The sequence below is a fragment of the Sinohyriopsis cumingii genome, unplaced genomic scaffold (assembly GCF_028554795.1).
Source record: "Sinohyriopsis cumingii isolate HCF-2022 unplaced genomic scaffold, ASM2855479v2 utg000426l, whole genome shotgun sequence".
In the NCBI taxonomy this organism is placed as follows: Eukaryota; Metazoa; Mollusca; class Bivalvia; order Unionida; family Unionidae; genus Sinohyriopsis; species Sinohyriopsis cumingii.
This window is the reverse complement of record NW_028315897.1, coordinates 10128121-10152787: the sequence shown is the minus strand read 5'-3', so window position 1 is coordinate 10152787 and position 24667 is coordinate 10128121. Positions and strand designations below refer to the sequence as shown.

The window sequence follows — 24667 nt, the reverse complement described above, 5'->3', positions numbered from 1 at the left end:
GGCTGATGAAGCTGACTATGATGGGATATAAAATTATGAACTTATTTTTTTTAACCAATTACTACATTGAAAAAGCCGACATATTTCGATTTCATGCGTTAGAACCAAATTTTCTGTAAAAAGAAAAAACAAAAAAAAAACGTTTCTGTAAATTTTGGTTCCAAATTCGGCACCGTAAAACGCTTTGGATAACCAGTCTAGAATTTGGGCGCAATTTTCAATTGGAGTGTCATTGAAATTGTAAAATATAAAATATCCCAGGATTTTAAGATGACCACTGAACCAGAAATATCCCTGGTTATATGGGTGAATGATCGTCCCATTCAGGGAGGCATAATCTGTATGGCTGATGTACACTCGCCACGAAAAGAAATGAAGGAATATCGCACGGGAGAGAAAGTGATGGCGGTTCGTCGTGGATTCAAGAGATACCATGAGTGTATTATTGCGAAAATAGCAGGTAAGTCATTACTCAGTCCAATTGTAGCAAAATTATTTGCACGGCCGCCAAATACCTTAGCTGCGAAAGACTTCGCGTGACGTAAATTTACGGAAAGCTATTACGAAATATATCCTATGGAACAATTTCTCTTTTTTTATGCTGTTTGAAGACATAAAATAGACGTCAAAATAGTAAGGATATTGAAAGGTATGTGTTATGTTTTGAGCTTTGTTTACATAATTGGCAACATTTTTTACTTATCCTAATGAACAATGACCAGTTATCTCGTGTCTGTCTTTCAAAAAAGTTAGTACGTGCCGGCCTTGCGAATATACATTTCCAAATTGTAAATTTCACTTTAACTTTTATTCACCCTTGATATTATTAATGATCTGACTGGTATTTGTATTTTTTACATTTTCGTTATTATTTTCCAGACAGTGTGCGGTTTGTAGCAATAAGTTATATTTGTTTTAATTAATTTTAGACTGCGACTCAGAAATATTCCAGTAGATCTCTTTTCCAATTAATCTTCAGTTCAGATTATGGCTTGTTTCTGTCTATCCAATTTATATTCAGCCATTTCAGTAATATTTAATAGTAACTTATTGTATAATTAATAAGAATGTACAGTTGTAAACTGTTGGAAATGATTATCAATTTTCCTCACCAAAAATACTTGTTTAGTTTGTGTCCTTTAATTTCAGAAAAAAAGTGGCAAGGCACAGTTATGTAAACAACTTGATGGTGACAGCTTCATTGAAATTCTTCGATCTTTTAATTTGAGTTAAGCAAGCGAGAGGTAATACCACACTTGTTTCAAATTCAAATGTCTAGAACATTAGCTGTAACCTGGAGTTGTGTATGTAGATAAGTAAATATATCAGAAACTTAGTGCATATGAATCATCATGGTGAAAATTTGGATTAAATTTTTTTTCACACCCAGCATGAGGCAGAAATATGTCAAATTTTGGATTTTAACAAAGCTGATAAATAAATATTCAGAATGCTGTACAGCTCTGGTGAATATATTGGCAAGACACTAACTGGGGCAAGAGCCAATAATAAGTACACACAAGGCCACCTCTCCAAGACCAGTCCAGAATTCAAATAATTTATGGTATATTTTAAATTATTAACCATGCGTTTTAAACTTTGTTAACCTATGACAAAATATATGCCAAATTGTAACAAAATTTTTTTAATGAACTAAGGCTGGAACATTATTATGAAATCTAAACGTATACACAACTACTACTTGAAACATAATAGTGTAGACAGGCAATATTCAAATGGACAATGTAAATCTACTTTCAGTTTAAATGGTATAATCACAACTGCATGTATATGGTAGCCAGTTTGTGTGTGCGTGATTCAGATGTTTAGTAACATAGCTTTAACAAATGTTTAGTCACATCGCTACGATGTCTGCAGTGTGGCAATTTATAGTGATGTCTAGCACTGAGATATCATGCCACAGACATGTAGCATAATGTCTCCCACCCATTCACATTATCTTGACACCAGGTTGACCAGTCCTAACACTAACCTCTTAACCGTTTACCTTATAGAGCATAATTACAAAGTGCAGCATGCTATAAATAGAGCACCTGTTACCTATTCGACTCCATACGCATAGGCCTGCCTGTTAACTGTTTAGCAATGTAGTGTATTTTATGTTAAACAGCAATTGTAACCATTTTACATTTTTGGTTCACATCTATTATGTGTGGAAAAATTTAAGATTAAAAGTCTGATTGTTATAGCTGCGTAATTATTTTTCACTGAAGAATTTTTTACGGGCTTTAAAATCTTGAGAGGACTCATTTACCGTCATGTCAGTGAGGCTGCGTGACCAATCATAGCTGCCATTTCTCATACTTGAAATTTACAATTTGTCGTCTGCATCTACATCACTAAATCATCTGAATTTGATAATTTATGAAAACTAATTGCTGCCTGCATCAATATCAGAGCCTTTACCTAAGTTATTGAATCTTTCGTAGTTCTGATTCTAATCGTGAAAACTTCGTAAGTACTGAATGAAATCCGCGACCTCCATCTTGGAGAGTGGAGATTATGACCCAGTTACTTTAAATAGCAGATATCGACCAGGGCATAAACAGTGACCACGTGATCTGATGTAATTGTCATTCACAGAAATGAATGTAGTATCTAAATGGGGGTTTTCCCCGAAGGTGGCACTATGACAACCGGCTTAAAATGGCTGATGTTTACAGCAGGCGTCAAAAGGCGCTTCCATGTGAATGGAGTAGAGGCATCAAAAGACGCTTGCATGAGGTAAAGGGTTAATGCTGAGCACCAGGCAAGGCAACTAATAGTACCATTCTTTTAATAAGTCTTTGGTATGACTCGGTTAAGGGTTCAAACCTGTGACCTCTCACACCCGTAGCAGGCGCTCTAACCACTTAGACTTAGGCCACAGGAGCAGTTAGGTAGCCAGTTTAATTTGTGATGGAAACCACAGGTTTTTAAGCCTATCAAGTTAGTCATCAAGCCAAGTGCCTCATTACAATTACCAACCTCAGGGATTGTAAAAGTACTGTAATTGCATGAAATGTTTCAGGCATAACTCTCATTCTCTCACTCCCCTCTCTCTCTCTCTCTATATATATATATGGGATTGAAATAAATTTGAAATCTTGCTTGATTCTATTCATTAATATACAATGATTTGTATTTCAGAAATCATGAAGGAGAAGTACAACATTGGGGAGGTGATGGTGAGACAGAAACTTTGCGATTTGGTTAAACCATCAAGAGTACCATCACTTCCACAGACTCCAGTGGTGACAACAGAAAAATAAGAAATGTGGTGAATGAACTATGAAACAACACGTGTAAAAAAAAAATATTTTAAATTTTTTTAATTAAAATTGAGATAGAAATTAACGTGAATTTTTGTTATTTTGTTGTTAAGATTGCTTCAGAATAAATTCAGACTATAACTAGAGTAAGAGAACATATTTTTAGAAACTCGGATGATGTTAAGGAGCTAGTAATCTGGATTTTATGACACACCAGTAGAAGTGTAGCGATATTTATGACAACTTAAGCCATGTTGTCTACTGAATACTATTAAGCTACCAGTGACAAGTATAGTTTTTAATTTTGTTTCCTTGTTTAAAAGTTACTAAACATCACAGTCAATACAAGGAGTTGGTTGGGGTAATTTGGATCATGTTCTTCTTGAAATTTTCATCAAATAAAAGTTGCATCACTGTTAAAAATCTCGTTTTCATAAAATATTTCAACAATTTTCAGCTAAATTTTAGTGTTGTCCAGTGTTTTCCAGCCTACCCTGGATAAAGACTGGAATATTAGTCCAAATGCTCCAGCTTTTTCCATGCTAGAATTGTCCAGGGTTTTCCATTGTTTTCCATGCTAGAATTGTCCAGGGTTTTCCAGCCTACCCTGGACATAGGCTGGAATATTAGTCCAAATACTCCAGCGTTTTCCATGCTAGAATTTTCCAGCGTTTTCCAGCCTACCCTGGACAGAGGCTGGAATATTAGTCCAAATACTCCAGCGTTTTCCATGCTAGAATTTTCCAGCGTTTTCCATGCTAGAATTGTCCAGGGTTTTCCAGCCTACCCTGGACATAGGCTGGAATATTAGTCCAAATACTCCAGCGTTTTCCATGCTAGAATTTTCCAGCGTTTTCCATGCTAGGATTGTCCAGGGTTTTCCAGCCTACCCTGGACATAGGCTGGAATATTAGTCCAAATACTCCAGCGTTTTCCATGCTAGAATTTTCCAGCGTTTTCCATGCTAGAATTGTCCAGGGTTTTCCAGCCTACCCTGGACATAGCCTGGAATAATAGTCCAAATACTCCAGCGTTTTCCATGCTAGAATTGTCCAGCGTTTTCCATGCAAGAATTGTTCAGGGTTTTCCAGCCTACCCTGGACAGAGGCTGGAATATTAGTCCAAATACTCCAGCGTTTTCCATGCTAGAATTTTCCAGCATTTTCCATCGTTTTTCATGGAATATGATGGACATTCTACAGCCGGGAGGTTTTACATCCAATATGGCCATTATGGTGTTGATTTTACAAAAGCAGGCATTTTTAATGCAGATGAATTTTTCTTTCATGTAAAGGAATATGAATCTGCTAATTAAAGGAAAAGGAAAAAATCACAGTAAATATGGCAATTAATAATTGTTAAACAGTGGAGTGTCAGTGCCTTCCTGGGACTCTTGTTTATTTGATATAAAGGTATAAGAATTGTGATAAAAAAACAACACAAATGCCGAAAATTCTGTGCAACTAGTTTCACATTTAATGTTTGCTTTTGAAAGTAACGGATGATGTCTTTTATTTTAAAACAACAATTATGTCTTTACGTAACGTCATAAATGATATGCATCATTATAACAATTTTATAACAATTCTATATGACAGGATCTAAAAGATACACAAGTCTCTAATGAAACTTGAATTAGTAAAATAATAAAAGAAACTAGAGACAAACAGTCATACATATAATTATATTGTTATAAAGGATATACAATATATCGATGTAAATTATACAATTTTATATAGTGCATTAGCATTAAGTCCATTAGGATACAGAGTAGGATCATCTGTTATGTATAAAAAATGGAACACTTGCATAATATTGAAAGGACCTAATATATACTGCATATTTATTCACTTCATGGGGAGACATATTAAGAATCAGATATTTTTCTGCAGCACTTTTTCTATCTTAAAATAATTTTTCATATCCACTGAAAAAATGTAACCATGCTACCTACTGCCTTGTTCATTTTGCATGAATGCTAATATTGACAAATCAAGGGAGACAGCTGCAAATATTTAGCAACATCATCTGGATTTTTAGTTGCAATCAAACAACAGATTTGATAGAGTTCCTGCACTTGCATAATATTGAAAGGACCAAATATATATTGCATGTTTATTTCTTCAGTTCATGGGAAGACCATATAGAATGAGGAATGAGATATTTTTCTATAACACTTTTCTATTCTAAAATGATCTGTCATATCCATTGAAGAAATGTAACCATGCTACCTGTTGTCTTGTATATTTAGCATGAGTGCTAATATTGACAAATCAAGGGAGACAACTGCAAGTACTTATCAACATCATTTGGAATTTTAGTTGTGACTGAACAAAAAATGTATAGGGTTCCTGCACTTTGCTTGAAAACCACAAACAACTGGACTCTTGAACATTGATAGCTCTGCAATTTTAATATGCAAAATAAAATATGAGTTTTTATAATAGATCTTTTATATGAGTAATATTGTAAAATTCCATTTAAACCTATTCTCATCTGTTGTTTTGAATTATGTATGTACATGCATCTGTGATTGTATATGTAAATTGGTTCATTCATTGTGAGTATAGGGAGGTATTTGTGTGTATATAACATTGTTGTTTGTGGACTATTTGAGTATAGGGAGGTACTTGTGTGCATACATAACATTGGTGTATGGGGACTCTTTGAAAATAGAGAGGTATTTGTGGTGTATACAACATTGGTGTATGGGGACTGTTTGAGAATAGGGTCAGGTATTTGTGGTGTATGATAACATTGGTGTATATGGGGACTGTTTTTTTTCTACTACTAACATGGTGGCTTAACTCTCTCTCGAGTCGAACTTAAGTGTTTGCTTTATTTTCAGATTATCTGGTAGACAGTTAGAATGAGTATGTGTAAACCAACTATTGTACCTGTAGTTAATGATTAGCTACAATATATGGTAGAGGAATGGGCACAAAACTCTGATCTGGAATCTCTATGATTTTTAAATACATGCCAAAAGGCAGAACAATTAATATTGTCATTACATCCATCTGTCACCAATTTGATATCTACACAATAGTTTCAGTTGTCCTAAATCTATAAATCTACATTTATCATTCTGTGTGGATGGCGTTCACTTGAAGCAATGAAAAGGATTACTAACTTTGAGGATGAAAATGACCAAGGTCAAGGTCCTTAACTGTAAAAGAAACTTGGTTCCTGCATAATAAGTTGAGTTGTTGCCATGGTATCTCACTTGTATCGATATCAGGCTCATAATCCAAGAGTTAAGTGAGTTTGAAACCTGACCTTACCATCCCAGGTTGGAAGCCTCAGTGTGACCGTCAGCAAGACATTAGGCCAGTATAATGTTAAAGTGCCATTAAAACCAGAAACAAAAAATATCCGTCATCGCTTACCACACTTTATGGCTCACTTTTGTTTGGTGTAAGGAACAAACCCGTTGATTTTAGAGTCAAAAGGTAAAGGTCAATGTCATTTCTCTGAATGAAAGAAAAATGATTTCCACATATTAACATTATTTCAGTCACTTATTATGAATGTTTTGCACTAGGGATAAAGAAAAAGGCTTTGGGGTTTTGGGACTAAAAGTTAAAGTCACTGACTGCAACAAAAATATTTTCTGTAGAATGACAATAGTTTTATATCTCAAGCTTTGGAAAGGGCTTACACATAGGGTGAAAATAAAGCCTGTTGATTTGGGGGACTGCTGTTCATAGATCAAAAACCCTAAGAAGAAAGATCATTTCTGCATGAAGTCAGAGTGTGTGATTTGGATTTTTAATGTAGCTTAATAATATTTCAGTCATATTGCTATGATGTCTGCAGTGTGGCAGTTTATAGTGATGTCTAGTGCTGAGGCATCAGGTCGCAGTCATGTAGCACGATGTCTCACCCAGACACATTATTCTGACACCAGGCCGACCTGAGTCCTAACACTAACATCTTAATGCTGACTGCCTAGCGAGGCAGCTGTTAGTACCATTTTTATAAGTCTTTGGTATGAGTTGGCTGGGGTTCAAACCCGTGACCTCCTGCATCTGAAATGGATGCTCTAACCACTAGGCCAATGGAGCAGTCATATTTCTACATGGAAATTTCAGTGATCAATATAGAAAATTATTACACATGGGGCAGGTGTATAGTATTAATGTTACACTAGTTTTTATTTTTCAAATGTTATTTTCAAGTTTTCATTTTCAAATGTAGTTTTTCATTCTAGATAAAGCTGATCTAGAAATGTATAATGTATTTAAATCATTATCATTGTACTTTTATGTCATATTTTGATTTGATTATTAACTTTAATCACTTTTGAAAATTAAGTTAGGTGACTGTATATAAATGTATAATCCACTTTTTATTGTCCGATTCTGTCTGTCACATACAGTTAATACAAAGGACATTTTGATACACATTATTAAAGACATTATATAGCTTGTAAATTAATATTAATTGTTAACTACTTGGAGACCAGAATTTTTAAAATTTAAAAGGAAAATTTCTGTGTGATCATCGTTAATTGAAAGAGAGAAATTTAGGCTTTGCTTATGTCAAAGTTGGATACATTAGAGCTGGGTAGACCATTGCATTGCATAGATAGACCATTGCATTGGATTGTGTTGGTTAATTACACTATTCAGATGTAAGTATTTTATTCATAAATGATTTTGTCACATACAGCACAAAATCTGATTTTCATATCTCTGACGTTATTAAATATCATCAGTTTTGCTTATGATGTGAAAGAAAAGAAATTTATCCACAAAAAGACATCGTAAAAACAAAAAAGTGTGCTCAGCTTTAAATGCTATTTATCTATTTTACCCTTTGGTCATAGCTAGTATGTGCCAGTCAACCAGTACCATATATTCAAATGGAGACTGCATTAATTATGTCACTATGAATTAAAAAACAATTCTATTTATGAGTAAGAGAGAAAGTCACATTGAAGGAATCTTGATTGTTTGATATCAATAGGCATCTGCACTCAGAAGACAAGAATAAAAATACGAGCACTTATTAGTTGTTAGCCAGTAGAGCATCAGACCCTTCTAGGGAGTCTTGTTCATTTGATATTAAGGAATAGGTGTCTGCTAAATAAAAGACAAGAAAAATCAGAAGAATCACAATAAATATAGTACTGATTAACCATCAAACAGTTGAGTGTCAGTCCCAGAAGGGACTCTTGTTTGTTTTATACTCATGATAAGTACATGTATCTGGTGTTTAAATAACATGAAGAATATTCACAATAAATAACAAACTTTTAATTGATAACTGTTTTAAAACTTTTGTTTTCTCTTTTTTCATACAGGGAGCAGCGAGAATGGTTTTAGAGACAGAACAGAAATCTATGCCATCTGAAGGATATGTTTGATCTACAAGTGGCACCACTACCACTACCATGCATGTTCAGGGGAATGGGGGGGGGGGGGGACAAAAACAGCAACTTTAAAAACAAGTGACCTGGAATCACAGAAAAAAATTCTTATCCTGCTACACTAGCAATCGGTCATATCCATTGACATATTGGAACTTTAAAGGCCTGTAACCTACTGTCTTGTAATTTCTTGATGAATAATCAGTATGCCTTATTGCAAGCCTGTCAGTACATGTCATATTTGATCAAACTTTGTAAACAGGCTTATATCATCAAGATGTATAATGTGTTTTGTTAGGAGCAAAATGTATTCATATAATGAGGTGATCTTGTATGTGATTGGCTGAGCTTCCTACCACTTGTGAGACTGTATTTTTGACCTGAGTTTAAGTAGGCTAGTATTGTATTTCTGACCCAATTTTAATTAAACATGGTTAGTGGGATAATATCATCAAGATGTTGGATTTTTTTTATTATGAGTATGACATCTGCACATTTATGAGGTTATCTTGCATTTGATTGGCTGAATTTTGTTTTACTACTTTAGACTATTTTTAAAAAAAAAGAAAAAAGATTTTGATCAAATTTGGTAATTTAACTTTTGTCATCTAGCCTTTGATAGAGTATGATGGCTGAGCTTTTCAGCAATCAGGCAGCTTTTCTCTTGATCAGATTTTGATCAGACTTGATAATTGGTCTTTACTATTAAGATATAGGATGAGATTGATTAAGAGCAGGATCTTTAGATTAATGAGATAATTTTTTAATCTAATTGGCTAATCTTGTCACAACTCAGGAGACTTAATTCCAATCAGATCTTTGATTCACCATAAGCTTATATTATCATTATCATTGACTGCTTCTCTAATAAGGTAGAGCTGTACATATAAATGAGATACCTTGTTTCTGATTGGCTGAGCTTGTTGCATCTCTAGATATAGAAATTATTTTTCTCATTCAAATTTTATAAAACTCAATAAATGGTTTATCTTGGCTGACAGTGCATATTGCTTTTTATCTGTAGGATACATTTTTATCATTTTTTTTTAAAAAAAATAGGTACAATCAACATGGTTAAAAGTATGAGAGATATTTTTTTTACATATGATGTGTTTTTACAATATCACATAAGACTGCTTAGTCAAATGGTCAGCTTTTAGGTTATGTAAGCCTGCAATTTCAGGCCAACTTGGAGCCCTTGTTATGATAATGAAATTTAAGATGTCCAGTCATTACTGATTATTAAGACGACATATTGGCCAGTTTGTGAAGCATTGAAATGTTTCTGTTGTCAGCATTCAGGACAATTTGCAGGTGAGACAATAAATGTATGGATATTTCCTTCAATTAGCCTGTGAGTACTGTCCCAGTATCAATTTGAAGGATCATTTGAATTTATTTTAATAATAAATGAAATATACATAACTGCTCCAAGAAGCAGAGGTATTTTAATAAATAATAATAATAATAATAATAATAATAACAATGTTAATTTAGTACAGCACCCATTCTTTAGAATCTCAGTTAGCATGTTGCAATATTGTATAACACAAAAATATGTATATCGATAAGATTACCAAAAGAAACAACATGAAATTACAAAACAAAAACATACTGAAAAACATTTAGGAAGTACCAGTAAACATTATTAAGTCTTAGGTCTAAAGTTAAAAATGATATGTTCAATTTTGTGTTGCTGATATGGCTAATTATTTTGATTGAATCTGTCAGAAATACATGTTTTGGTTTGGTTTATTTCAGAGAAGGTTCATGCAGAACTGATCTATGCTGAATGTCTTCTTATGAGAGCCTTACTGATGTTTGTACAGGATGAAAACCTCATCAGCTTTGTCAAAAGGGGTCTTAAAATTAGGGAGTGTTACAAAGTGTACAAGTAAGTTATTACTAATCGGAATAGGTCTTGAATAGTGTTATTATGTTTGCAAGTAGCTGAAAATTTACATGCCATCAAAATCTCAAATACGGTAGATATTTACAGTCTTTTTTCATCAATAAGTCAAAGCTATAATGTTTAAAATTGTCTTAGATCAGGAGGTGGGCCTATCATTGAAATATTACTTCTTACATACAAATTTGCCAAAATTATCAAAAGGTAGTGAGGGATGTATCTTCAAGCATGAAGTTATTAACTAGGGTTAATTAATAAGAAATTTATAACACTTGTGGTTGTTAAGGATGATTGCATAAGTCATGAAGTAGGTGTTAATTTTATAGATGCAAACATCCTTATGTGCAGCATAATCACCTTAAAATACCTTGGATACTCGTATCTTATAATGACAACTATCACTGAAAAAAAACTTGTACAGGTTCCATTATATTTGTGAAAATGTAACTGTTACAGTTGTAAATGCCTTGCCTTGTTAAGAAGATCACTTATAAATATATATTTTGGTTTACAGTATCAGAGCTTAACTGGAAATGTAAACTGGGTAAAGCTTAAGGAACTCAAACATCAAAATACTCAGTTATATTACATAGCTTGCTAAGAAACAGTCAAGCACTTTATTACGATCAAACCCCCAGATGTGGAAGCCCTACAGTAATAATGGTTTCTGTCAGTCCATCATTCTCTCTCTCCATGCATCCATTCACACTAGTTGTAAGCACTGCTCTTACACACAATTTTGTGCCATTAGATGCCATATGTACTCGCTTATAAGACAAGCCCAATGCAAACTGCACAGACCTAGGTCTGCCATCATGTAATGTGCCAGCAGATCTGGGTCTGTGGAGTTTGTAAGGAAGTCAGTATAACAAACAACGTAGACCCTGATCTGAAGGCACATTATGCTGGTCAGGATCTATGTTGTTTGCAGTTTGTCTTGACTTAAGTAAATGTATGTAGTAGGTGAATGGCCTATGACGTGTTAATGTACCTTTTAAAGTTTGCATCTTTAAAGTCCAGTTTTGATTAAGTTTATTGCCCTTTTATTTATCAATGTTACCTTTTCCATACAGCAGAGCTTTGTAACCAGCAACGGTTCAGGAACCATTCAACATAATTTGATACAGAACCAGATGTGCCCATTATAGGTTTTGTCTTATCAACTCATTTCTTAGCACTGCTAGGATTCTATCAAGCGTCAATATAAAAAAATAGAGAACCACAGAGAGAATATAATTGGCCAAATATGATGGATACAGAGTCAATCAAATAAGCACTTGGTTATAAAATACTACCTTATTTGTTTAAATTATGAATAAAAAGACAATTATTCAATAAGTAAACCTGTTTGAATGAGCACCTTTATACAGTAGTCACCAGGCCTCAACAGTAATTTTATTTTCTCCCTGGTGAAAATGTCTCTTCTAAATATAATGTGTCTATCGGTCATCAGGTTTAGACGGTCAGTATTTAACAGCCAAATATTGGTTTCTCACTGCTTTATGTGGTGAATGGCAGGGTTACCATGCTAGCAGGAAATTTGAAGAAAGGACAGGTTTGTTCTTAACCTGAAAAAGCCATTCAATTTTGCAAATCGAAGTCGGGGGAAAGCCAGGAATTTTAATCCACCACTTGATGACAGGAAAATATGTTATTGAGTCATATTTGAATAGATTGTGAGTTAAACGTTTCAAGTTCTTATATAAGTTTTGGAGGATGGGGAACTCTTCAGTCAATTGAGTTAAAATTACTGTATGGATCATTTGCATGCTTGCCCTAAACATATTTTTATTTTCAATGCCAGTTTGCAGGCAATCAGATTGGTCATGTTGAATGGTTACCCTTAGTTCACTCCATATTGATATCTTTTCTTTTCTGGATGATTGGATGATGGGGAAAAGCAGTCACACTGTACCATTACATTGTCTGTGACATGTGATCTCAGTAAATATAAGCAAAAACTAATAAAGCTTTCCTTCCTCAGTTCTCCTTTTGATATGTAAATTTATTGTGATAAATCTTTTCTCATTCAGAACATAGCGTTAAGCATTATCATCAGTAGTAACGTCCTAAGTTCACCTTTATGGTGAATTTCACTATTAGACCTAATTATGTAGAAATTTACCAGGTGTTGGGGTAATTTTCAATGCAGAATCCCATGTTCTGGGTGTTCTTGACAATGACAGCATTAAATATACTCGTTCACTGTTAGTCTATATTGAAAGTAGATGTTGGGGCACCAACCAGACATAAGTAGGGCTCAGGAAAATAACTCTTCCTCTGGCCTGAAAACATAATAACTGACTCTGCCAAAGAAAATTTTACTATCCCTGACCGCTCCGGTGGCCTAGTGGTTAGAGTGTCTGCCTCGTATGCAGGAGGTCGTGGGTTCGATTCCCAGTCGAGTCATACCAAAGACTTATAAGAATGGTACTAACAGCTGCCTCGCTTGGCACTCGGCATTAAGAGATTAGTGTTTGGGCTGGTCTGCCTGGTGTCAGGATAATGTGACTGGGTTGGACATCATGCTACATGTCTGCGGCATGATGCCCCCTTGCTAGACATCACCATAAACTGCCACACTGCAGACATCGTAGCGATATGACTGAATTTTTTATAAAAATTACGTTAAAAATCCAAATCATACACAATGTCTACTTGTCCCTTAGGTTGAGTGATTGCAGATTTGCGCCTTGAGAATATCTCTGTGCATTTTCTACCCATAACAAACTCTGAAGCTCAACATTGCTTAACATGTGTGTCATTATGTCAAATTTGAGAGTGAGGTTATTTTATGATCAGAGGAGAGGGTCAAAACAATTAATTTGCTGGCTGGTGAGAAAAGTAGTCACATTGTCACAACATAAATGTGAGTTGCCATTTGTGCTGATGTGACAGATATCATTTAATATCTTCATTCATTTGATTTGCCTGTGAATTAAACCTGTCTCTGATGGAAAACAGTTAATCTTTGAGAGATTTGAGTCAGATCACTTTTCATCAGGATCACGGCTCCTTCAGTTTTTACAAAACATGTTGTAAGGCCAGGCAAAGTTTTTAGTATGGTGTTAATAATAGCCACATCAAACTTCTTTTCATTTCATATTCATCACAGGCTTCTCACCTAAGCTGACTGTCTTTTGATCTCAGCATGTTGAACATCTTGTAAATCCAGATATTGCTTTAAGTGTGAACAGTTGTTTCTAAGCCTAATTATAAAAGTTGGCTTAGCAAACAGGCACTGTTACACAGACCTTGCACACATCTCACCTTGAGAACTGACATATTCATAATGATTCTGAACTAAAGGTCAAAGGTCATTGTCAAAAGGGTCAGGTAGAAAACCTGTGAATTTGATTGTCTCCTTTATTTCCTTTATTAAATAGTGATCAAACTTTGTATTCTAGCGTAGAGGGTAAACATCTCATGAATTGAAAGGGGTGTGTCAGGGTTGGAGCAAACGATAACATTTCAGGGTCACAGACAATTTTCAGTAATGGCTTTAAAGTTTAACTAGAGTCCAGGCAGTGAGGAAAATGTTTAACCATGTTGGACAATACCTCAAAGAGTCTTGGATTGTTAAAGTGTGTAAGATTTTGTATATAGTTGTATTATCTGTTATCTTTAGCAAAGATGCATCGGACTTTGCACATACAATTTAACTTGGGACACAGAGAAACATTCAAAAAGGGCAAAAAGGTAAACATTGTGGAAAGTCAGCATTTTTTGCAAGTTTTATATTAATTAGCCAAGATTCTCATATGAGAACATGTTGGAAGAGATGAAAGTCAAAGTCATGGGGGTTGTAAAGAAACTCTTCTTTAGCAGATTTACATTGTTTATTTCCATGAAAGAAAGTTACGGTTTGTACTCTAAAAATTTAGCAGATTTTTAATGTGAAACTTGAAGTATGCAAAGTGAAATGTTCATATCTTTTGCTATGTTCACTTTACGTTTTGTATTTTAGTGAATTGGTGTTGTTTATATGGGCTTTTAATCCAGTTTTGGCCATTTGCAGCATACTGGTCCCCAAGATTTTAGAAAGTTGAGTTTGTTTCTCCAGAATGTTAAGGTTTACATATATTAGGTAATATCTGAAGAACTTTTGAAGAATTGTTACAGTGTGAAAGGCATGAGGAGCAGGTGAGACATCCTAATTTAAAAAAAAAATGTTCCATGGTAACAGTGGGAACCATTGGAGTAACTGTGGGAACCAGTGGTGGAACAGTGGGAACCAGTTGGGTTACAGTAGGAACAAATGTGTTGGAACTTTCTGATTATCTTTGGTTTGTCTAATTCTTAGAGAGTGCAGTAAAATTCTGGCCCAGAAAAAATGGCAGTCAGAGGCTCAGAGAATGCATTTTGAAAGTGGAGTCCGGATTTGTGTTGGCTCCTTTAACTTGGTAATTTGTAGAGTCAGACATTATTGATTCTTAAATATTAAATCACTATACACCAATAAACCTGCATGCTAAAGTGTTCGCAGGTTTAAAAATGCAAATCATTTTTATGTTATTTATTATTGGATTTTACCAAATTTTGTATGTGTGACAGGTTTAGGATCTGATCCATTAGTTATGGTCTTGGGTTTGGTGGTGGATGGGTTGGTAGGTGGATGGCTTTTGAGGGGAGGTAATAAATAGTACAGAGCAATTAGATTTGCCATATGGCAGGCCATGTACGAGTAGTAGCTTTATTGTGGAACCTGCCTTGGCAGAACTTCAACATAATGATCACTTTAGTATCTATGTGCATATCTGTCTTAATGTGCATTTATCAGTCTTTCCATCTGTCCACACTCTGTGCTAAAATTTATTATGTTGTCGGTTTGTCAGTTCCAGTTGGCCATAGAGTCATGTTATTTGGTATATGGAAACATCTTGATGCGTACAACACTATTACATAGACCGCTCCGGTGGCCTAGTGGTTAGAGCATCCGCCTCGGATGCAGGAGGTTGTGGGTTCGATCCCCGGCCGAGTCATACCAAAGACTTACAAAATGGTACTAACAGCTGCCTCGCTTGGCGCTCAGCATTAAGAGTTTAGTGTTAGGACTGGTCGGCCTGGTGTCAGAATAATGTGACTGGGTGGGACATCATGCTACATGTCTGCGGCATGATGCCCCAGTGCTAGACATCACTATAAACTGCCACATTGCAGACATCGTAGCGATATGACTGAAAAATTGTTAAAGCTACATTAAAAATCCAAATCACACACACACAACACACACACACACAACACTATTACACCCAAATCTTGGTGGTTTAATGCTTGACAGGCAGTCCATAGCCAGCTTAATATTTTAATGTGTTAGAAAACTAAATTATAAAAAAATTCTGCCAAAATTGCCAGCTAAAAATTACTTAAGTGTTGATTTTCTTTTAAAGTTGTTGCTGTCAGATTTATATATGATACCCACAACATTATGCATGCATTAAATCTATCAACTTTTATTATCTTGGGTATTTTACCTTAATATTTCAACTTATCACATACAGGATATTTGCTAGAAATGAGCAAATAACATGTATTTCATCAAGTGGGTGAAAAACTGTATTTTCACAAGTGGTGAAGTCACAAGTGAAAACATTTGAATTTTACACCCACAAAGAGAAACATGTCTAGCAGCAGAGGGGCTGTACAGACCGAAACTTTTTGCACAATAAACCCCTCCAGGAAACTATTCCTCGATAGAGGGCTTATTTCGACGAAATAAACCCTTCTATTCAGAATACAGGACAAAAAAAAATGTCCCCCTGAAAACTCGAAGAGTTTCCAGGGACAAACTCGTTGAGTTTGCACTGACAACTTGGGTTACTTCAATAAATCTGAAACAGTTTCCGTGGCGGGGTCGTTATTGAAAAATCCATGGGTCGGGTCCATCCCCTCTGCTGCTCTGGGAAATGAGTTTCCAAGGAAAAACATTTTTATGTTAGCGGAATTAAATCATTGACAAATAAATAATGGCAAATATTGGAGAAGCACATACGACTAGATTAGCTCGAGAACGTCTCGAAGCAATTCAGAAATTTCTTCCTGTCCGTGATAGTGTCAGACAAAAATTACAACTAAGACAGCAAGCACGGGAAGGCTTTGCAGAGACTACGGAGGAATTATTTAAACCCGTGACCAAAGCTACTGAAAAATCCGCAGCTGTTACCAAAGAGGCTTTAATAGAGCAAAGGAAAATTTTACAGGATATTTCAGCTGGACTTAAACCCCCGCCTCCACCCGATGAAGTTGTTGTGTCAGTACCTGCTGGTAAGCGAGTAACAGGGAGAATTACTGACCCCGCCAAAAGATTTACGCCGGATTATATTGAACTTCTTAAAAATGTACCAGAAGAGAAATTACCTGAGACAATACTGTTAGGATTGATTAGAAGAGATGTGTCTTTAAACCCAGAACACGGTTCTATGACAGATGATAATTTTATCAAATATTCGTATCGTATACGTGAAAATAAAAAACAAATCAGCAGGGACGATACAAAATACGATAGACTTGTAGATGCTATACGTAAACTTGAAATTCCACCATCGCAACCTCAAGAAGAAAAATCACCGTTGCAACACACAGAACGACAACAATATCCTTCACGGCGAAGAGCAATAGATCCTGACCTAACTCCGTTAAGTGAATACGAGGCTGCATCTGAAGGAAGTCCGCGGGGCCAAAAATTCAAACAAACTAGGTCGCCGATAATTAGCTTAACAACATCTTCTGAAAGTTTGCCTCAAGACATTTTATCCCCAAGAATTGTACCATCAACAAGGGAGGGTTTAGGATCCGGTTTTATTGCCTGCCCTAATAATATCATCGATGATGTATCACGGTTGGAAGTTCTCATCGGAGGAAGACGTGCCGGAAACAATTCTCCGGAAATTATAAATGAAGCCGCAGATATCTGTCAGAGACTATTTCAGCGTGGCATCATGGATATCAGCATCTACCGGGGGCTCATTGATGAACTCGCAGACGGTTACCACAGCGACTAATAATTAAATTTGCTAGCAAATTCAGTTAGATAAACAATAATTAAATAAAATGATACTACACGATTCTTTTCGCAGACCAAGAAGTGTCAGAGTAGTAAACTCACGATTACCAGTATACGAGGCTGTTTACGGAGATGGAGTCGGTGATGTTGTTAGGGATTTAGTCACAAGAATCGCTCCGAAAGCTGGACCGTTAGCAAAACAATTCGCGATGAAAGCCGCTGATGTTGTCAAGGATAAAGCCATTGGCACTGTTGGTAGTCTTGCCGGGAAAGCATTTCAATCAATCAAGGATCGACTAGCACAGCTGATACGAAAAAAAAACCCAGTCGAGAGGTTGGTGCCAGTAAAACTACCATCCACTGAAGCTATGCCGGCAAATGTTAGTAGCGTAGTAAATAAGGCCGTAAATCAGAAATTAGCTGAGATCGCAACAGCAGGAATTACCTCCAAAGCGTTGCAAGATAGTGTAACTGCTAATTTGATAGCTGGTAGTGGTTTCCGGTGACGATAACATTTTAATTAGATCATCACAAATAATAATAATGTTTGCACGAAAATCCAATGACGCGTTTGATATGTCCAAACCAGTACTTAAAGATGATTCTGTACGTGATTTTCAATATTATTCTTATGAAGCACGTGATCCTAACCAACGCGGAAGAATTGAACTACAGGTCCAGGATACAAGTAGATACTTCTTGCCCGCTGAGGCCTTCATCGAAGTTGAAGGTAGGCTTTTAAAGAATGATAACACTAACTACGGAATCGGCGACCGAGTTGGATTTGTTAACAACGGCATCATGGCGTTATTTAAATCCGCTATTTACATGATAGATGGAAAAGAAATTGAAACAATTCATGATAACGTCGACGTTGCCACAACAATTCTCGGGTTGGCGAGATACTCGGATGATTACACCAGATCAGCCGGACCATCAATGATGTTTGCAAAGGATATAACCGACAGCCCCGAGAACAGGAATGTAACAATGAATAATGCCGGTGACGCAGTTGCATCGATGAACGAAAATTTTAATTTGGGTTTTGCAACACGTAGATCGATGTTAAGTGGAGATGAAGAGTTCTCAGGTGTGATTCCATTGTCTCACATCTTTGGATTCTGCAGAGATGTCCACAAGGTCATATTCGGTGCCAAACACACAGTTGTACTTGTGCGAAAACCTGATGATAATGACGCTATCTGGCGAGATGCTGCTGTTGCCCCTGGTCAGGTAATACTAACTAAACTGTGGTTGTGGATGCCAGTGTTGTCTCCGTCAATCACCGAAGAACAACGACTGTTGTCTTTCATGGACACGGGCGGTAAATCACTGCTATCCTGGAAAACAACAACCACAGACGTTATTCAGGGTGATAATGGTGGGTTGTTTACATGGCATATATCATCGCAACAAGGAGTATCAGCACCACGACATATTTTCATTGCATTTCAATACCGTGCTAGAACAGATAGCCAGGAAAGAAATCCAATGGTATTTGATACACTTGGAGTTTCTGAAGTTTCGTTGAGAATAAATGGGCATCAGGAGCCATCTGAGGATATATTAATAGATTTCGAACATCATCGTGTCGCACGCGCGTATCATCGTCTGATGTCATTTATGGGGCGCGACCTTAATGTAGACACTGGCCTGCAAATATCACAGCGAGACTTTATGAGTTTATATCCGATTTATTACTTTTCGCTGGAACATCTTGATCTGGTTAAACAATCTGTTGTCGACCTACATTTCCGAGCTCGTGTAGGTGTTCCTGCTGGTGGTTACAGAGCGATTGCTGTCATACTCTCCGATAAAGCAATGCTGCTTGAAGGTGTTGGCGGACGAATGAGGGTCATCGACGCTCCAATCGAGAATATGTAACGCAATTAAAATCAAACTTAGGATATAATGTCATACAGTCATGTTAATGTCACCTTGACTTCCGGTCAAACGAAGAAATTGCAATCAAAGAACGCAAGCACGTGCGGGACATCAATAACACTAAAACGAGATCAGATTACTGGTGGTCCAAACAAATTGTCGTTGACTAATACTCAGCTTAAACATTTTAATAAGGCACTAACAGCAAAAACCGGTGTCCGACTTGATTTCTCTGCTGCAGCTATCAAGGACATGACTAAAACCGGTGGAATATTTCCTCTTCTCGCAGCAATACCGGCGTTGATTGCCGCGGCAGCACCAGCCGTAGCAAAAGCCGCAGCACTCGGTGCAGTTGGAACTGCAGCTGGAATGGCACTAAAAAAGGCAACGGGAAAAGGATACAAGAAAAAAAAGGGACGCGGTCTAAGACTACCAGGAACTCCACCATCATGGTATCCAAAAAAATTCTAACGCCGTTGAGCAATTTTGATTTACTCGATGCTGTTAAAAAATTGCGTGTAAAACATTTCAGAGGCGTATTTATGCGAGATCAATTACCGCAACGACCGAATAATCCAGAAACTGGCATTATCAATCTCGACAACAAAGATGGTCCGGGAACTCACTGGGTTGCTTACGCGATCGATCCACGTGGAATTATCTATTTTGATTCGTACGGTTTAGCACCGCCAGTTGAGTTTCTCAAGTATGTCAGCAGATTTTCTAATGTTCCAGTGTGGCAGTCGACGTTACCAACACAAACATTAATTGATCCGCCCATTTGTGGGAGGGAGGTTTTAAATGTTCTTGATGCAATCTCAAGAAATCCAGCAACTCCTCCTCATAAAGTAGTGTATGAATATACCGCATCGAGAAATGCTAGCATTTGAAAAACAGCAATAAGAATAATGGTGGATATTTACGGAAGACCTTTCACACGAGGAGGTAAACCAAGCACAGATGCTGATCTCTCAAAATATGCGACCAAAGATGAAGTCGATAATCTTTTGAATATAGCTGGAGTTGACCCAGATGAAGTTGCTATTTTCCAAGACAGGCAAGGAAAACTAAGAACGAGCAACATTAAGTGGAATGATATAATTCGCAGAGTTCTTGGAGCTACCAAGGATAACTTCGTTGCATTTAGTGATGGCGGCCGGATCAAGGACTCGAATATATCAATCGCAAGCATCAAAGACAGTATTGATAAAGGTGTTGATAAATGTGTGAAAAAAGCCGGTGACACGATGACAGGCGAACTCAGCATGAGCGGCAACAAAATAACCGCGTTAGCGAATCCCGAATCCGACCAGGATGCGTCAAACAAACAATACGTGGACATCGTCAACGGTAAACTAAATACGCTGCGTGCAGAGCATGATGTTCACGTGGGCGCGTTTACAAGATTTCGAAGAAACTTCGTAAAAACTGATGAGGTCGTGGATAAGTTCTTTGGGACTCCTCCAGTCGTCGATGTAAAACTCGCTGATGTAAAGACCGACATTAACACGATCAAACAAACACAGCAGGATATCGTATCGGGTATTCCTGATATCGTTAACAAAACCAGTTTGATTAAAGTTCCCACTGGAGTTACTCCGGGGCATATCACCAACATCGTATTCACGGTATCATCGGGATTCACAACATGGTCACGACAAAATAACACTATCAAATATACAGCAACAGCCACCGGTGTTTACAGGTTGTCTGTGTTTTCAGCCGCTAAATTTGAAATCTTCACAACATATCCTTGGAGACATTCCACCGATAAGTATTCCGGGGTTTGCACTGTAATACTAAACAGCGGAACCGAGGAAACATTTATGCTTGAAGCCGAGGACGATAGTTTAACAGCAACATCTTACTGGTTTTGTTTGGAATTCGTCGCTGCAACGCCTCAATTGGTTACCGCGTAATTGAATAATGTCAACGACGCCAGATGCTCAACAATATCGATACAATCAAGTCCGTGAGTGGCAATCTGAGTTAAAAACTGTCATCGAAGTAACTAGTCAAAAAGTAAAAAAATACAAGCGCCGCATAACAGTGCTGGATATTATGGTTTATTCAGTATCTGCCGTTGTTGCATCTGCCGGAGCAATACTATCAGCGGTCACTCCGGTAACTGCAGCAGTCGCCGCCACGATCTGTGTTTCCGCGGCCACAACAACAGCTGGAGTTTTCGGCATCATAGCAAAAAAAATATCATCATGTGCTAACACAAAATTACACGATTACACGACAAAATTAAATACAGCCACGACCGCATATCAGAAATTATCATCGCTGATATCATCATCGTTAGACGTGCAAAGTAGCGACGCTACGATATCAGATTCTGAATTCAAACTAATGTCAGATGCGTACAATGACTATTTGAAAACTAAACAAATAAATAATGTCAATAGAACTGCTTCAACAAATAGTCACAAACACAACACCGGTAAGGACCACAATGATCTCAGTGTCCTCGACGACACCAGAATTCGGTATTAATTTTCGAACTCCAATTCCAGTGAGTGAAATCGCGTTAGCAAAGCTCAGTGTGTATCACAGCTGGCCCAATGTTAGGTCGGCATCATTTGGTGGTCTGCAGCCAAATAATTCATTCGTGTTCGGGAAAAGCAAAGCCGACTCCGGCGAACAGGGTGAACTTGACTGGAATACAATTACACTTCCCACTGGGAGTTATCAGATCGAAGAAATCAATAATGAGATACAACGCCAAATAAAACGAATCACCGGCAAGGAAGCCAAAATATCTATAACAGCTCATGAACCAACGCTGTCTGCGGTCATTGAAATCTCAACGCCAGGATACGCCGTGGATATTTATAACAGCTCAATCCGAACATTATTAGGATGGCCAAAGGCCCCCGAGGTTAAACCTCGTCCACCAAAACCTGAAAAATCGGATTTTATGACCTATAAAGAAGCACTACACGACCTCGAGTACAATTATTATTTACTCCTTGCAGATCAATTACTAGCAAGAAAAAGTACTTTAATGCCCGATACTTGGAGTATAGAAGCTCCACGTGTTAAGGGGGGGCAGGAGCTCCGTGTTTACCGTCTAGATGATATAGAATCTGAATTATTTATTCCGATCAATCTAGTACATAAACAACAGCTACAACTCCTGCGAGTATATTTCCAAGATTATATTTCTGATTTAACAAGTCCGCGTGATAATATTATCACAACCATAGAAAAACTAAACAAACTCGCATCGGCCATGGAAACTATAAATCTAAGAATAATTCAGGCTTTACTGGATCTTAAAGACTATATCGATGATAATTATAGACAGATAGCCAGAGCAGATTTTGCAATTAAATATGGTATTCAAGTGAATGATATTTCAGATTTTAAATTTCCTGGATATAACGTGCCCGAGCTGAGAAAATCAGTCTCTGATCTCATCGATCAATCTTTCGAAGATATTCTTGCCGCGTACGAACGAATAAAACCACAACCTGTTATTCTCAAGCACGACAACAGTACAGCATCCGATGGCAGACACATCTCACCCGGGATCGTAAATATCACAGATGTTATTGCGGTCAATCTTGTATGTGACGTCATCGATGGCAGTTACAGCGCATCAGATACTACGACGGCACAACAGGGGTTTATCCTGTATACGTTCACACCAAGAGACCCCCCTGGTTTTCTGATTGTGCAAGAACCAATCAATCCGGTCTATCTACGGTGTCATAACCCGTGGTTGTCAACGATAAATTTCAAACTCACCGACCAGAGGGGGAATTTGTTGGACCTGCGTGACGAGACTGTTAGTATAAACTTACTGGTGAAGTCCTAAGTCAAGGGATCCATAATATTTATAATAGTTTTTTTTTCTGCACTGATCCATTTTCGTCATTTTATCGTGCAAATACCCTATCAAAACCAGCATAAGTTATCGTTGAAAGTGCTAGCACGCATTTAAAAAAAAACGGTTGTGTATAATGTATCAACCCGAGTACATTCATGCACGAGTTCATATTCATGATAAGCAAATTCTTTACGAGGCAATAAAAACCGCATTTCAAATACAGACATTCCCAGAACAGTATTTCCCCGTTAAAATAGTTATTGACGTGTATGGTGACGAAGACTTCTTGTTAACTCCGTCACAATTAACAGAGCTACAGCAAAATCATATGATCATAGTTTGGTGTCAACGAGAACAGATTATGAACTATTCTCATTCCTGTATTGATGTTGAAACGCTTAAGCAAATCCTGAAAATCTGAAAGCGCCCTTCACTTGAGAAACTCTTTGAGTTTCCAAGGGCAAAAAAAATAATACACTTTTTTTTTTACCCGTGGAAATGTGCTTTACACTCCAAGCGGGGGGGGGGGGGGCGCTAGCGTTCTCAGGTTCTACTTTCACTTTGTGCTGTGAGTCACACGCTATGCGGTTTATACTTCCTTGTCGGCCTCGTAGTCAGAAACACTAGTATTTTTGTCAGAAATGCAAGGCATTTCCGTGTCTAGATTCTTTATATAACCTTTTAACCGTCTCACCCTGGTGCTAATTAATTTTCGAGTCTCATACTCTTGTGACAATCCAAGACGAATCTTCTCAACTGCACGGCACAGTGGAATAAATTCAGATACCTGATTTTCAGTTATCCCGGCAAGTGATCTGTAAACACGATCTTGCAAACCCTTAATGAACCTATAACGAGCAGGGAGATTGTTCTTCCCCAAGCGTGATAGCTCATTCAAGGATTCAAAATCTGACATAATTGTTTCAGTGTCTAGTAAAATATTAAAACCTCGCTGTTGTAATTCTTTAATTTCAACAAGTATGGTATTTATATTTTCGTGATTCATATTATTATATATTTTTATATTTTTAATAGAAACACTTTGCATGAGAAACGCTAGCTTTCCAAAACAAAACGAGACAGTCGGAAACATTTATCCCCTGCAAGGGCCTAGATCGTCAAATAACGTTCTAGAACCCCACGAGGACTGCTTCCGACATGACAATACAACATGTAACACGAAACACTTTATCCCCTGCAAGAGCCTCTAGATCGTCAAATAACGTTCTATAGGCTCAAGAGGACGTGTTTAGTGAATTGACAAGGACAAACATATAACACGTAACTTATCCTAAGGACGGACCCCTCTGACTGCCAAGTGACTCAGAGGCACATTTATTTACAAGACGAGACAGCCCTGGCTTCTAGGATCGAGTTCTCTAGCAGG

At 37.1% G+C, this 24667-nt stretch overlaps 2 long non-coding RNA genes across 7 annotated transcripts in view; both read left to right on the top strand.

The window, feature by feature from the left end:
- Positions 1-2: 2 nt before the first annotated feature.
- On the top strand, positions 3-3407 carry LOC149774167 (uncharacterized). The gene is made up of 3 exons (XR_016417031.1): positions 3-460; positions 1150-1244; positions 3151-3407. It is a non-coding gene; the product is annotated as an uncharacterized LOC149774167 (long non-coding RNA).
- A 5313-nt stretch (positions 3408-8720) lies between these two features.
- Positions 8721-24667, top strand: part of LOC149774166 (uncharacterized) — a 53011-nt gene continuing 37064 nt past the window's right edge. For all 6 annotated transcript variants that reach the window (XR_016417023.1, XR_016417020.1, XR_016417024.1 and 3 more), the window contains exon 1: positions 8721-10540. This is a non-coding gene — a long non-coding RNA (uncharacterized LOC149774166). The remainder of the gene's footprint in view (positions 10541-24667) is intronic.